This window comes from Pseudorca crassidens, chromosome 1 (genome assembly GCF_039906515.1).
Source record: "Pseudorca crassidens isolate mPseCra1 chromosome 1, mPseCra1.hap1, whole genome shotgun sequence".
Classification (NCBI taxonomy): Eukaryota; Metazoa; Chordata; class Mammalia; order Artiodactyla; family Delphinidae; genus Pseudorca; species Pseudorca crassidens.
Window position 1 is genome coordinate 47,034,577 of NC_090296.1, and position 14,590 is coordinate 47,049,166.

Sequence of the window (14,590 nt, forward strand, 5' to 3'; positions counted from 1 at the left end):
TGACCTGTCAGTTTTCATTCCTGAATGTCATTGGTACGAGCAAGTTTTCTTATCAGTTCATTTCACATTTCCAAATCAAATGACTATTAATCTACAACATCTGAGCTGAGAGACTGGGGGCTTCCTGACTTATGCAGGCTGCTTTCTGGGTCCCAAATGTGTGTCCACATGAATGAAAGCTTCTCTGAAGTTACTAGGAAAATCAGTTCATTATTAGAAAGTTTCCTAAGAGGTGAAGACCATTTAAAGTCAAGTTGGTAATAAATACTATGATTATTTTTGGAAAATATCTTTGTGTGCATGTGTGTGTGTGAATAGTGGTGTAAGAGTGAAGCAACAATATATCTTGGAAAATAGGATGGGCCAAAATTAGGCTGTTCTGTTCTGTTATATCATAAGTACCTCTTCAGTCTCGAACTACGACGATAATAATCACCATCGTTGAGGTTTACAACGTGTCTGGCATTGTGCAAAAATTTCACATATATCATCTCATTTAATCTGCATCAAAATAAATTCACTGTGGGGTGGTTGTGATTATTCCACATCCAATCCATCAGCAAATTTTTTTTTGTCTCTGCCTTCAGAATATCTTCGGCATCTGTTTCCTAACACCTCTCCTGCCACTGCCTGGTGTAAGCCGTTCTCCTCTCTTGCCTGGATTACTGTAAAAGCCTCCTAATCAGTCTCCCTGCTTCCCTCTGGTCTCTGTGGTATTCGTTAGTGCTGTTCATCCAATTTTCCATCTTGCAGGCACGTGGTAGGATTGTACTTTCCCACTGCCCTTGAAGTTAGATGTGTTCAAACGATTTGCTTTGGCCAACGGAATATGAGTGGAAGTGATGCGTATCACTCCCAGGCTGACATTGCAGAGCCTGTGCGTGAGTCACCGTGCTCCCTTTTCCCTCTGTCGTGGTGATCTGCAGCGATCCAGATAGAGGCTGCTCCATCCTCGGGTCCCAGAATGATAAGAGGTGGAGCAGAACCCCAGCTAACTTACAATGGACCTGAAGTACGAGTGAGAAGTAAACTTTGCTTCTATAAAGCACAAAATTTTTGTGGTTGTTGATTCCCTTCTCGTTTTATAGGTTTCCCAGGGACTTGATTCTTGTGGAAAAGATTATGTCAGATTGCACTTCCCTTATATTCTTGTCTACAAACAGCAGCTGGAACCATCCTTTCAAACATCCATCAGTTCATGCTACTCAGAACTTCTAAAGGCTCCTCATCAAAACAGAATGAGACCCCAAGTGCTCACTTTCAGGTCCTTTATGATCTGGCTACTTCTTTGACCTAATTTCCTGCTACTCTCCCCTCACTCCTTTTCCTTAAGCCACACTTGTCACCTTGCTGTCACCTGACCATTCCTCAAATGTTCCTGCCTCAGGGCCTTTGCCCCTGCACGTTCCTTCTGCCTGGATGGCTTTTACACAGATATTATGAGCCTCCTTCCTCACTTTATTATGGCCTCTGTTCAAACGGTCCCTCCTCAGAGAGGTTTTCTTTGACCTTCTTATCTGAAATAGCAACCCCAAACTCTAACTCCTTACCCTGCTTTATTTTTCATCGTATCACTGACTGACATTGTAGTTTCAACTTCTTTGTCTCTTGTCTGTGTTCTTCCTGAGGGTAGGGATTTTCGCCTGTTTTGTCCACTGCTTGAGATTACTGTACGTCACTGGCCCGCTCCAGGCACTCAGTAGATATGTACTGAATAACTGTGAGCCCCATTTTACACATTCTGAGAAGTGAAGTAACTTGGCCAAGGTCACACAAGTAGCTAGTGAGGGAGTTGTGATCAAGCCTTGGCCTCTGACTTCCACGTGCTCAGAACCTGGAATCTTGTCCTCACAGCATCCTGTAAATTCTGTTAGCATGCGTGAGCACTGACCTTTGGGTCATACCAGCCGTTTACTTCTCTGGTTTTCATTCATGAGCCTTGAGGTTAGGATGAATGGTTTTGAAAAGTTGCACACTTCGTTGTGGTTCATTTTTCACGTGGGTTGTAATCAGTTTTCTAATTTCATCCCTACAATATTCTCTCGTGCTAATGGAGAAGACTTGTCTGATAATAAGTAACAAATCATGGGTGATCCCAGAGTCACTACTTGCAAAATGAAAGGTTTCTGTACTTTTCCTTGAAAATGCAAGTGTCTGCTGTTTTGGAACCTATCTTGAATACCAAAACGATGCAGCATTTTTTTTTTTTTTTTTTTCTGGTACGCGGCCCTCTCACTGTTGTGGCCTCTCCCGTTGCGGAGCACAGGCTCCGGACGCGCAGGCTCAGCGGCCATGGCTCACGGACTTAGCCGCTCTGCGGCATGTGGGATCCTCCCGGACCGGGGCACAAACCCGTGTTCCCTACATCGGCAGGCGGACTCTCAGTCACTGCGCCACCAGAAGCCCGCAATGCAGCATTTTGAAGAGCCTTATGTCTCAGACTGAGGCCAGGAGGAGCCCGTGGGCTGGGCTGGGCTGATGTGTTTGGTTCCTGGAGTGTAGGGCTGCCACCCACACCCTGCTCAGCCTCAAAGCGCACCTGGAGCCGGGCTTGCCCTGCTCACAAAGTAGACCCAGGGAGATACCACTGAAGCCAGTGGCCGCTGGATAGATTTGTCAATAAATGTTAGATTTGCTCAGATGATCAGCCAATAGCTGTGGTTGAGGTTTTTATGGAATCACAGACTTTTGAAAGAGGAAGTGTCCTATGAAGTTCATCAGACCAGTATTCCCAGAGTGTGGTCCACGGACAGTCTACATTAGATTCCCCAATGGTGAGCTGAAAATGGAATATTCCTGGGTGCCACTTCCACACTACTGAATCAGGGTGGAGCTCAGATCTGCATGCCAACCAGCTCCCCAGGTGTTCCTCGTGAACACTCAACTTGGGGTCTAGTGCAACCTTCTTATTTTATAGGTTTAGAGAACTTGAGGCCTAGGGATTGGATTCTTGTGGAAATGTTTATGGTAAATTGCAACAAAGGAAGGTGAAAGTAATTTTCAGGGTAAAATAAAAATTTGTCATCATTCATCTCTTTTTTTTGATGAGAATCTCCTTAATAAAAAAATATAGACAGAGGGCTTCCCTGGTGGCACAGTGGTTGAGAGTCCGCCTGCCGATGCAGGGGACACGGGTTCATGCCCCAGTCCGGGAAGATCGCACATGCCGCGGAGCGGCTGGGCCCGTGAGCCGTGGCCGCTGGGCCTGCGCGTCCGGAGCCTGTGCTCCGCAACGGGAGAGGCCACAACAGTGAGAGGCCTGCGTACCGCAAAAAAAAAAAAAAAAATCTATATCTATATCTATAGATATATATATATAGACAGAAAAACATGGATCCACATAGGAGGCATGAGGCAAATAGAGGTTTTCTCTAATATTCCTTGAAGTTGGTTTTCAGATTCTCTGCACACCCCATTCTAGAGCTGTTGACTCTTGTCTGAAACAACAGCCTCCCATGAATCTGGTTCTTGTGTTTACCAGCAGAACTGAGGCTTCTAGGAGTTAGTCAGCAGCTGGAGAAAGTGAGAGGAAGAGTGAGAGATTAGAGAAGAAAAAGAAAAATGAGTCAACCCCAGCAGATTATACATCAAAATAAATATTGTGAAGAGCTTTCTCAGAGGCCCTCATGCCATTAGGCAAAGGGAATAAATGTAGAGCGCGTTAGAGAACCCCTGTATCTATGGGGACTACCTAATTGTTTTTTTCACTGGTGTGAAATAAGGCTTAGGCCCTATCAATCAGCCCAGGAATGACTAATGATTGGAGAACAGAAGATTCTCTGTAGTTTATCCTTTGTATCAATACATGAAAAAAAAAAAAAAAAACCCTAGAATTTTGTGGTCAACTGTGGCTTTAAATGAACAGATAAGAGCCCAAGTAAATGGAAGCACTCCTCCATTCCTAAGGGAAGTTGGTGAACTGCCCACATAATTTGCTGATAAAGGCCCATCTGTTAAAACAAAGTAGAGTTGCATTGGCAATACATTTCAGCCGGAGACCATAAGTGGTTATTTTTTCTTGACAGTCTTGTTGGCTTCTTTTTTTAAGCCCCAGAAAACTATTTGAGAATGAAATATAGATGATGATATTGGCCTTAAGTTACTGTTACGTTTTCTGCTGGGAGAGAGAAAAACCCGTCGGCCCAAGTCCTCTGGTAAACACCATTGCGTGATAAATTGTTATGAGAATAAAGTCATAAGGAAAACTCAGCTTCGCAAACGACACACGTAGAAAAACAGCAGATGTCTGATGAAGTAAAGAACCGACTTATTGCCAAGACCTTGAAAAACAAAATTAATTTCCTTTGGTCTTTGATAATGGTGAGGTAATGTAGTTAATACGAAGAGCCTGCCACGCTCAAGTAGTTATAAGAGGAGAAATGTTCGCCAGGCACCAGGTCAGAATCGTCAGTTGTAGTTGCTATTACTCTCACCACGTTGGTTGCTAGATGAGGCCAGTGAAAGAAGCAGGGAAATTGTTTCGTGTTGTTTGCAATGTAAATAGGCTTGGGCTCTATTAGTATTTTAAGGAGATATTTCCTAACGAGGGGAAAAAAAGCAGTTAAATCAGAGTTTTGCCTCTCACAGTGATTTCAGATATTTGAAGCCTTTGAAAGTCATTGTTGGCGAAAAATATACTCACTCCACAAGAATAAAAGTCTTATTTTACAGAATAATTAAATTTCCGTATGGAGGAGGCTGCTTGGTGTTTAGGTCAGTGAGGCACATGGCTGGTGTCGTTTTCCATTCAGGTGAAATTTTAAAGCACACACTAGGGAAAATAATTTATCTACTACTTAAGCCGTGAACAATTTCTAGGTGGGTGCAACTGTCTCCTTTCAGCGCCATCTAAAAATAATCAGCGCAAAAGCTTATTTTAAGGAACATCCAACTCTTGCTGGCATCTTGAGTTTCAGAATGTGGTTGTTACTCAGTTTTCTGGTTCCAATAAACTAGGTTTGAAGTAAGCAGCGTGGCAGGCAGCCTCACTCTGGTCTCAGCATCAGAACCGGCCCCATTCTACTGCACACCTGCGTTTGTTTTGTCTTCTCTGAACTGCATGCCTTTTGAACAACCTCTTGGTGAGGTTACTCAGAGTCTCAGAAAGGGATATAGCCCTCTTATGACAGCTGGTGGCCAGAAAGTCAGAGTATCAGCCACTAGAAGTACCAGTGTGATGGGGTTGATGAAGTACCCCTCCCCCCTGCCTTTGGTGCGTTACCCGGAATGTGTGTGCATTTGGGATTGACAGTGTACACGTGTGTACCTTGGGGGTCCCTCTTTCAGTGGATCCACCAGCAGAAATTGCAGACAGGTCAATACCCCTGACCTGGAGACTGTTACCTCAATGTGAAGGCCAGAGTTTTGAACTTTCTTTTGGTATTCTGAGGCCAGTCTCTCTTCTCTGGGTGGGATTCTTCTCCCTTGAGAAAAGAACTTTGAAGAGCTAATGGATGGGTCTTTTCCAAAGCCATGATAGTTTATGTTGAAATCTGGGAGAGATGCAAGCTTTATCTGTTTTGTCTGTCCTTTTCCTTTTATTTTCTCTTTTCTGCTTCTAGACCATTTATATTGGAAACACATTTAAAAGGTCCATTGTTTATTATTTTTCCTTTTTTCCACTTAATTCATCTGGTATAAATTTGGGTTATCTAGGAGGGTAAACCTGACATTATACCTGTTGGCCTAAACTCCTTTGCTATCATGGGAAGCTGCCTGGTCCATGATGTAATAGCAAATAAAAACTATGTTCGTGATAGGAACCACTTACAGAGCATGGTATCGTAAGAGTGTTAAGTGCTTTTTGTACAGTCTTGTCAAATTGTGACTATCTTGTCACAGCAAAAAGACAAACTAGGTACTGAGAATAGCCCCATTTTACAGATGAGGTAACTGAGGCTTGGAGAAGTTAATTAATTTGCCCAAGATCACAAAAAACTGTTCTGTGCCAAAACTGGGATCCCAAGGCCTTTACTTTTCACCGCTATGCCACACTACTTCCCAGTGCTCCCCAACATTGTGTTTTCTTTGCCTTTTTTTTTTCCTTTACCCATTATCCCCTGTTACCCAGGAGTGAGGAGATGTCTGGTGACTTGGACACTTGCTCTAGTAAACTGGCCTGAGAGAGAAGGTCCACATGCACACGGGCTCTCCCTATTGTGAAAAGGCTCCTATTAAATTCAGTCATTTGGTTAATACACCATGGAGGCTGTTAGAAAGACGGGTCAGGCCGTGGAAAATCCTTCCCCACCATAATGTAACAAGTTTGAAAGCTGTTGCCTTTTTGGTTGAACTGGGAGATTTGGATATGTCTTCAAAACCTTCCATCTGTTGCTATTTCAGCTGGGGGATTTTTAGCTCAGTAGTTAAGCCCCAGAAGAGATGGAAAGAGAGCCTGCGAAGCAGAGTTGTAAATCTTAAACACTTGCATTTTCATACAAATTCAAGCAGAAAGGAGTAAGAACTTGGAAGCTCATCTTACAGAAGAAAAAATTAAGGGAGGAACCGGTAAACTTCATGTAGCAATTGGGGTGGGGGGGTTAAAAGGCAAGTGGAAGGGACAAGAGCTTAATAGGTAGATATTCTTATGATGATTTCTGGGAAAGAAGAAAGAAAGAAAAAAAGAAAGACTCAGAATAATCTACATGATGGACAGATTAAGAAAGAAAAGCCAGGTATGCAGATAAAAGAATCATAATGGTCTGAGGGTTGGAAGAGAGTAAATTATTTCCTTTTCTGTTTTTCTCTGAAATACTATCCTAGTGTTTTTATAGCTTTGTTTGAATGGTGTTGATGCTGAGATAGCTATTATTATAGAAAAATTAGGAATTGTAAACTCCTGTATACATTTTACTCTTAGGAACATTAAATTTTCAACCCTTCACATTACTTTTGGTAAAAATTTACCACAAAGAAGGTGGAACTCAGCTTATATCTTCCATAAACATGAGCTGTTTGTTACTTGGAGCAAAGAGCAACAGTTTCTGCAGGTGCTAAACCTCAAATAATTCTGCTTTCTTTCCTTGGAGTTGATGAGAACAGTATTTGAAAACCCAGGAAAACTCATGAACAACCTGAAGTATTTGTACTGTTACAAATAAGCACTGGTCTAGAATAGGTAGGAAGGGGTTGGAAGCTATAACTACAGATCACATGACACAAATGCTTGCACACCTTTCAAGGACATCACACGCTTGTGCACCACGAGCTGATTCTTTTTACCACATTGATGTTTGGCTTCTCAAAACAAAGAAGTGGTTAAAAGCATGGGCCTTTAAGATAGATGAGACAGACAAGCTTCAGATACCAGCTCTGCTACTTACACGTTCCATGTGTTTTTGCAAATCACTTGAGACTCAATCTCCTAGTATTTGAAGTAGGGATAACACCCGCTACGGCATAGGTTGGCCGAGCAGACTAATGTGAGAATGTCTTATGCACATTCCTGGCAGGGAAGGTACTCACTAACTGGTAACTATTATCATTATCTAGAGGCTAAATATCTCTAAGCATTTTAATATGTGGGCAACTTTGTGTTTGGAAACTAGAGAAGCCCCCTGAAGTCAGGCAGGTCCCACAGCAACCAGAGGCTAAGCAGAGTGTCAGGGGTTTGAAGTCATTAATGCTCTTCAAACTCCTTAAATAACAAGTCAGATACTCCATAGTCTCTCTGGAGAAGCTGTGCCTTTCCTCTGAGGAACACTGGACAATTCATTCATTCATTCATCTATTGTTTATTTAGCTCCTACTGTGTGCCAGCCATTGCTTAGGTGCTGGGTGTTTGAGAGTGCAAAAAGTAGGTGAAGTTCACCCTTCATGGAGCTTATATTCTAGAGAGAGGGGAGGGCTAACAGTGAATAAACAAACACAGAATATTGCTTGATGATTATAAGTACTCTCAAGACAAGTCTCAGGGGAATGTGATGGAGAGTACCTGGGTGGAGGTGGAGGACTGACTCAGGTGGGGAGGTCCGGGAAGTGTCTCTGAGCAAGTGATTATTGAAGTAAGAAATGAAAGATGAGAGGGAGACGGGGACGAGTCTTCCAGGTACTGTGAACAGCAAATGCAAGCACCTGTGAGCAGGCAGGAGCTTGGCATGTTCAAGGCAGAAGGCCGTCATGCCAGGAATGTGGTAAGGGAAAGGGACAGTGGTGCAGGCTGAGATCCTGGGGAGAAGACAGAGACAAGGAGCAAAGGATGAGGGAGGGGAAGAGGAGCCACTGAAGGAAACAGTTCCATGAGCAGATTCCAGTGAAGTCCCCCAAAGCGGAGGCTTCCGTTGCAGCAGACTCCTTGCTCCTCAGGCACGTGAGAAAAAGGCCAAGAGACTAATACCAAGGGGACTTGCCAGGAAAAGGATCACTAGAATTTCGGTGGTAATTTTCCTTTGGAAAACAAACAAAAAAAGATCCTTATTTTATTAGTCTTCCTGGTGGGCCCAGGTGAAATGTGGCCACTGGAAAGCTTCTGAAACACCTATTTTAATTTCCCCTCAAGAAGGTTCTAAAATTTTTTATGTATATGTATCTGTATTATATAAAATTATATATATTATTTTTATATATATAATCATAAATTATATATATGTATTTTTTATATATAATGTATATGTAATTTAATATATAAATATATATAATATGTTATGTATACATAATATCTACCTACCTGTTATATACATAGTTATATTTCTATTAAAGGCTCAAAAGCAACCATTTTCAGTATGTAGCAATTTTGACATTTTTGAAAATAGGAACATGTTATATGAAGTACACCACTTCCTAGAAATAGACGTGTAGGCAGTATTTCAGCCTTAATTTCTCCAGACTTTCCTTGCCCATACAGGACTCACATGCTTGATGGTTTCCTGCCAGGTGACATGACCACAGAGCACACAGCTCTTTAACTCTGTTGGGGAAGGCACGGTGCTAAAGAGGCCAAGGTCATGGGGTCAAACACCAGTGGCTGGTTATCCTTGTTTTGTTACAAGGCCAAGAATTCATTTAGCCTGTTTAGGCACATGTGCCTCTGGCTGTGAGGAGCCCAGGTGACACGTGTGTCAGTGGACAAGGCAGATCTATTGTGGCCACAGGCGCGTGGGAGAGCAGGAGATTGATTCATAGCGGCCTCCACAGAGACACTTTGAGCTGAGGCTTCTCCTTTGTCAGCAAAATCCTGTGACATTTGAGAAATCTGATGGAAAGTCGTCTTCTGGGAAATGTGACTTTTCATGGAGTCCTGCTCATTGGGCAGGTTAGTTCTCGCTGTGTTTGCTACACAACTCTGGCCTATCCACTGTTCCCTCGACTCTACTCAACAACTTGGTTTAATTAACATTTTCACGTAAATCTCAGCACATTGCAAGACCTTCTTCAAATTATATATTATTGAGGGCAGGGAACTAATTTGATTTTCTTTTCTTTTTTTCATAGGAAGCAGAAAAATAAGTTATTCCAAAAGAGGGCAGAAATAAGATTCATCCTGAGAATATACTTTTGTGTATCTGTTGGGTCACATCTTCCCTCGGAACATGTTCCCTTATTGACTGTTCCACTGGAGCCTTAATCTGTCTTGTAGCAGGAATCTATGGATTTGTCTTCAAATCCATAGATTCCAAGGAGAGAGTAACACGTTTCTCAGAGGAGGAGCACTTTCTACCTCAGAAGACTGTGTAAACATTGTACGGCGTCGACACACTTTAGGTTAAGTAGGTACGTAATCTTTCAAAGTGTAAAAAAGACGGTAGGAAAAAATACTTCATTATAGAATAAGATATGCAAATATGGTGTGAATGTTTAAGGCAACTGATGGCCAAAATAGGTGAGTCCAAGAAGGTGGTCTGGGTTTGGAGGTGCTTTTGCATCTAGAGGAATTCTCTTCATGACGTCAGTGGCTGAGCACTGGAGAGGGAGTCTTGTCCCTCAAGGCCAAAGATGCTTGAGATACCAAATGGTTTCGTCTTTCAACTCTGGTCCAAAGAGAGGGTTGACTTGGGCCAGAACCGCAATCAGCCAAAAGAGATAGCAGCAAACTGAACAGGTCACTACCATGGTGATGATCGCTCCTTAGGGATGAACCAGGGCACCAAGAAGCTGGCAAAGCCCAGACATATTCATCAAGATGAGAGGCTCCGTGAGGCTGTTATCCGCCATGGGTGCCACTGGAGCTTCTAGCCCCTGCCCCGTTGTCCCACTTTGGCCTCACCCGGCTGATTTCCTTGACTGGGGAAACGTGTTTCTCTTCTGGCTGGCTTGGTCTTCCTCCCCTACCCCCCACCACTTTAGCTTTGTATGGTTTGGCTCAGAGACATTTTTCCCACGAGGTGGACCCGTGGTGCTGAACCCTTTGAGGCCAAGGATGCCAAGTTCTGTGTTCAGGCAGGCAGGCCATTCTGGGTGAGTTTGCTGAGCGGTACAGTATACGTCCATCCAAAGGCTGTTTGACCCTGAACTTTCATGGTAAAGCTACTTGAGAGGGCTGGCAAAGTAGCCATTGAACACAGGGTCCGGACAGCTACACGTTACCTTCATAGAACAAAAGACTTACCCACCGCCCCTCTAAAGGGGAGGGCAAATCATTGTGCTAAGAGGAGAAAGAGAAAAATACTCCTGCCGGGGGACAGACATCAATAAATCATGCCAGGCTTCTTTAAAATGTTACACTTGAAAACTAATGAAATTAATGTAAATGATGTGTTTCCTGAAGGTCACAAGACTAAAGGGGAAGGTACATGGAATCGGTAGACCTGTTTCTAGGTCCCCACCAATGTACTTTATGATTCCTTCTCTCCTCCATGAAATATTGATTTTCTCCTGACTTAATTGGCAGAAATGTGAGAATAAGGGGAAAGTGTTTCAAAAATAATGTACTTGGAGAAAGGCAATGTAAACATATCCGTGAATAAAATAAACACTGTTTGATCATATAAAAGTTTGGATGGAGAAGACTGAGGACGATTTTATAGAAGAGAAAGGCTACCTCCTCTTGACTGAAATTCTTAGTGCTGGGCTGGGAGGGAAGCTGCAGACATTTTTGTCTCAGGCTGGCAGTTCACGTGGCAGCTCTGAAGTCAGATGCCCCCATTCAAATATCAGCATTTCCGATCGCTTCCATGTGACCCTGGGGAAGACAGTTAACCTCTTTAGGACCCTATACCTCATCTGGCAAATGGTACCTATTTCATAGGACTCTTGTGAGGAATAAAGGAAATCATGTAGAGTTTGTCAAGTGCTTCGCTCTTCGCCTGGTAAATGTGAGATCTCAGTAAATGGTAGTTATCAATCTGAAGTCATGCTGTAGGAGGAAATATACAAACAGGTTGGCAAGGAGTTTCTATTCTTCCTGTGGGCTATAAATGTAAAGCTGACACACCCTGTTGTCTATATTCTGGGCTTAAGCTGTAACTGTCATTGTGTCACAAGACACCATTTTCCCCCTCCTTTTCCTCGTCTTCTGGCCTATGTTGCTGATCTACTTTGCTTTCTCTTATCTGGATCCTAAGTTAGAGTGGTTTAATATGCCTCAGTGATCTTTGGGGAGCATTTTCCGTACTAACTAATGAAAAGCTCGTTATTGATCTAAGTATACGTTTATATATCTTACAAAGGAGGAAGATGCAAGGCTTTATTTCTAAAAATTGTGATATACATGTGCTATATATGAAAGCATGTGTGAGTAAACATAACATGGTAGTTAATGGGGCAATCTAGATAGCTAGATTCCAGATGAGTTCCCTGGACTATTTTAGCAACTCAGCTGAAATTCTCTCTCCTTCAGTTTCGCGGGTTAAGGATTTCAGTATCAAAGAAACAGCCATAGGAGAGTGATACAGGAATCAATGAATTGATTCTTTAAATAAATATTCTCAAGAGTTTAAAAACAATCGCTATGTCCCAAATGCACAGCGTCCTGGATCCAACATTTCTGGGGTTTGCTGTACTTTTTCATCTACAGTCTCAGATCGTTGTCTGGGAAGTAATTTTGAATTCTTTAGGACGAACAGTGAGAGATGCATATTAATTTTTATCATACTTCCTAAATTGCAAAGTTAATTATCAAAATGAGATTGCCTTGCTTAGGTAGCTCTACAGTAAACTTTTGCAAACCGAGTTGGAGTGGAAGGCAAGTTTGCTTTTGGAAGATCTAGTCTTCCCCTTACAGTTTGTATGTTTAAGGCCAACAAAGACTGAAAAAGTGTTTTCGGGCGATCTGGGCATTTTTGATTTTTCATTCAGGAGTAAACGATTTTGAGTTTTAACGCCGAATCTCCATGGTTCTCAAAAGGAAAGGCATAGCAAGCCACTGCTATTCCATGGACAAAATAAATCCTGAAGGAGAATATTGTATCCTTCTGTTTATTCCCATGTCAAGAGTTTATGGATCAAGTGAGCTCTCCTGTAGCTTGGGCGGCCTTTGATCTGCCAGGGAGAAATTGGGTTTGGGATTTTGGCGGAAGGGAGGGGAGGAGGTTGGGGAAGGATTTGGAACGTAATGGCCCTTGTTATCTGTAGTGGCCAGAGACGCCCTGACACGGGCCAGCTCGGAGCTGCTGCCTGGGAGGAGCGGAGGCCAGGGGATGGCCGGCCGGAGCTGAAGGCAGGAGGGCTTTGGCATTTTCAGCAGGGGAAGCACTTAGTTGAAGCCGCTGGAGTGATTTCTTGCTGCTAATAGATTTGTTTCTTTAGAGGCAGATAAGTAAAGGAAACGATGACTTTTAAGTGAATAGTTCCCCTGCGCAGGGCTGGTTAGTGTCAGCTAGTCCGGTGGCAGGAAATACCAATGGGGTTTTTTTGTAGCCCAGTGACAAAAGGCTTTGCTGTCTCCCCTCCCCCGTCCCCACCTTCCCACCCTCGCTCCTTCTCGCCTACAAAACGCAGACGCCGGCCCCTGTGCCCGCTGGTGGAGGGCCAAGGCTTGTCTGAAAGCCGTTTAAGTAATTGCTCATAATTGCACATGTTTCCCCGACTGGGCTTTTACCTCTCCACCCCTGAAATTAAAAGGGGCCAAAGATGTGTGACCTTTTTCTAATGGGATAGGTTCTGGAACAAAGGAATTCAAGGAGGAGGCCCAGGGCCTTTATCAGGGCTCATCTCTGACAGCTGGCCCAGGCCTGGGGGAGCGCGAGCTTGTCCTTTTTCACTTTGGAGGGGCGCAGGGGTGGGAGGGAATTCCTCCTCCCCAAACCTCACAGTTTTGTGTGGTGTGTCTTGAAGTTCTCACTTCTCTTTCTTCCAACACTCTGCCTGAACATAAAATCTCTGCCGGATGCTGAACACCCTTTAATTCTGAAAAGGAATTGACAACGCCCCACGGCAGCTGAGGAGGTCAGCCTCTCCCTGGATAACTCCTTATCTCTGGATAATTCACTTTGCTTCTCTGAACCCCAGGTTCCTCATCTGAAAAACAGGGAAGCTGGGATGAGGCCACCTGTCAGAGGGGTTGGAGATAATAGTATGCAATACGCAGTGCCTAGCACCAAGGAGTCCAATAAATGGTCATTATTTCCTAAATATAATTTCTCAATGTCATTTCACTCCTGTTCCTTTTACCTCTCTGAGCTGAGGAGAGACAAATTCTAGGCCTTGAATTTCATGACCCAAATTAGTTAGAATTAAAAACACAGAAAGGAATTTTAGAATCATCTAGTCTACATTAGAACCACCTGGGGTGTTTTTCTAACTATTGCTGCTCAAGCCACATGTCTAGAGATTCTGACTTATTTGGTCGGGGGTAGGGTCCAGGTGTTAGTATGTTTGTAAAGTGATTTAGTGTTATTCCAGTGTGCAGCCAGAGTGGAGAACCACTGTTGGTATTGAACCCCCTCATTTCACACGTGAGAAACCTGAGTGAGGCCGAAAGAGCTCTGTTAATTCCTTCATTAGCTCATGGACCCGTCCAGTTATGCGTGCAGCACCAAATATGCTTTGAGCATCTACTGTGTGTCAGGCAATGTTCTAAGCATTGGTGGTAAGTTGGTGGATGCGTCTCTTCCTAGGAGAGCACAAAAACTACAATGGAGACCTTGCTGGGGATAGTTTCCATCTATCAGCTAACTAGCTAGTTGCTCTAAATTGCTTCTTTATATCAGTAAAAGTCATGCCTGGGGCAAGGAGCAATTGGTCATTGGAGATGAGTGGCTGACAGGGATTTAAGCTTCCAGCCCAGATGGTTGTCTTCTCCATGCTGAGATTCCTGTGATCATTTCTGAATCCAAACATCACAGAATATTCTGCACCTGAAGACTCTGCATGTCCTGAGCCATTTTCTCCGGGCTGTCCTCTTGCCCTCAGATTTGCCTCACACATTTGGGCACAGCTCATGAGCTCCAACCAGATTCTGGGCCTGGAAATCCTGCTGACACAAACAAAATGGAGACAACGTGAAAATTCTGTGCCTCGGTTTATGCTATTATAGTTAATGAGCTGTCAGTGTTTCCATTATAAACCCCTATTTTCGGGGATGTATAACCCAGTCATAAATGTTCTCTCCAGGCTGAGCTTTGGCACTTGTGATCTCAGCCTGGGAGCCATGTGTGTGTTGGTGTGTGCATGTGTTTTTACAAGGATATGAGGGAAAAAAATAAGTTAGCCATTT

At 43.4% G+C, this 14,590-nt stretch overlaps 1 pseudogene; it reads right to left on the minus strand.

Moving 5' to 3' along the window:
• Nucleotides 1-9,918: 9,918 nt before the first annotated feature.
• Nucleotides 9,919-10,149, minus strand: LOC137226693 (V-type proton ATPase subunit e 1 pseudogene; annotated as a pseudogene).
• Between the last annotated feature and the right edge of the window lie 4,441 nt (nucleotides 10,150-14,590).